At 41.9% G+C, this 1,863-nt stretch overlaps 1 pseudogene; it reads right to left on the bottom strand.

Annotated features, from left to right (window-relative positions):
• Positions 1-505: 505 nt before the first annotated feature.
• On the bottom strand, positions 506-1,244 carry LOC105548937 (annotated as a pseudogene).
• Positions 1,245-1,863: the final 619 nt, after the last annotated feature.

Below are 1,863 nucleotides of genomic sequence, written 5' to 3'. Positions count from 1 at the left end.
CAGCAGAATTCCCCTTAGGGCTTATTTCCAAGTACTGAGTCTTGTGGTCATCATTAACTGCTGGGTAGGCTAGGGAAACGAGTATCTGGTCTTTTCCACATTCAATAGTGAAATTAGACAAGGTTTGATATAGGTGTTGGACTGCAACTGTATTAGATAGCAAAAGCCACAACAGTGCTGTGTAACAAACCGTCTCAGAGCTTAGGTGTAAAAAACAATAAGCATTTATTTCATGTTCACAGTTTGGATTAATTGAAGCCTGTCTGATCTTTGTTGAGTTTGGCTAGCTTTGTCTGTGGGAGGGCTCTGGTCTGTTCTATGTGTTATCATTATTGGGTTTAAAAAAATTTTTTTTAATGTTTACAATTTAATAAATCTCTTCATTGCAGACATATATGGCTCTTTGGTAGTATTCAGAAACATCACAGTAATGGCAGTTTTTTCAATTGGTGTGTAGTCCTCAATAATTATATACAAAATTGCTGTCAAATCAGTAAGACTGCATTTATGCACCCATCATTTTAAGACTGCATTTATGCATCCATCCTCCTTCCATCACAAGGCCCAATTCGCTCACATTTACCTCAATGACAGTACCTTTGGTAATAACACCCAAAGTTGTACACAGTGGGGATGAGGGGTTCTTCTTTACACCAAGTATTGGTAGGCAAAAGGTGGCTTTCAGTTCAGGATGTTACATGGGCTTTCTTGAAATGCAAGCCCATTGCCCTGATGAATCTTTTGTATTTAGGTGGTTTTCTTGTAAAGCCATCTCCAACAAAGCAGACTTTAGTAACCATCCTCTTCCATGCCGCCTTCTTTCTCTTTCCTGTTCAAATAACTTTTAATACTTCTGTTTCTCCCTGGGCACGTACTTTAGGCAGAGGGACTTCCCATTTTCCCGCCTTCTCTTTTCGTTTCTGTTTAATCCTATTGGAAAGTACTTTAGCTCAAGATTGTTCCTCTCTGTCCAGCAGATAGGCCGGTACTGCTCCCTGTGGAGTCTTTTCATCATTCTTTTGTTCAGTGTTTCTCTTTTCATGCATCTTGATCATCTTGTTCATTTGTATTTTCTCAGCATGGTGCTGTTTATGGTAAAGCTTAGCCTTCAGACCAATCATTGTCTTTGCCTTCTTTGAACGTTCATGAACCTCTCGACTTTCCTTCTTTCTCTTTTTCTCATGGTAATCCAAACGGTATCCATAGTGTTTACAGTGTAATTCAATATATTCATTCTGTGGCATGGTGATGGCCACAGAGCCGCCAGGAGCAGCCCCTGGGGTGCAAAAACGCTTTCAATTTTCGTGTCTCAGAGACCCACGAGCCCACGTTGCGCAGGCCGGGACAAGAAAGCATTATTGGTTTTGTTTCTACTTTTTATTTTAAAACAAAATATACATAAATAAAACAGCTGGGTGTGGTGGCTCACACCTGTAATCCTACCTACTTGGGAGGCTGAGGCAGGAGAATCGCTTGAACCCTGGAGGTGGAGGTTGCTGTGAGCCCAGACAGCACCACTGCACTCCAGCCTGGGTGACAGAACAAGACTCTGTCTCAAAAAGAAAAGGAAAAAAAGAAAAGAAAAGAAAAGAAAAAAGAAAAAAAAAGAGAGAGAGAGAGAGAGTGTGTCTCCCTCTGTTGCCCAGGCTGGACTGCAGGAACACAATCATAGCTCACTATAACCTCAGACTCATAGGCTCATGTGATCCTCTCCCCTTGGCCTCCCAAGTAGCTGGGACTACATACAGGTAGGTGCACACCACTATATCCAGTTATTTTTATTTTTTTATAGAGATGGGGTCTCCCTATGCTGCCCAGGCTGGTCTCAAACTCTGAGCTCAAGCAATCCTCCCACCTCAGCCT

The sequence above is a fragment of the Mandrillus leucophaeus genome, unplaced genomic scaffold (genome assembly GCF_000951045.1).
Source record: "Mandrillus leucophaeus isolate KB7577 unplaced genomic scaffold, Mleu.le_1.0 Scaffold427, whole genome shotgun sequence".
NCBI classification, from domain to species: Eukaryota; Metazoa; Chordata; class Mammalia; order Primates; family Cercopithecidae; genus Mandrillus; species Mandrillus leucophaeus.
The sequence above is the reverse complement of the archived record's forward strand: the minus strand, read 5'-3'. Positions and strand labels throughout refer to the sequence as shown.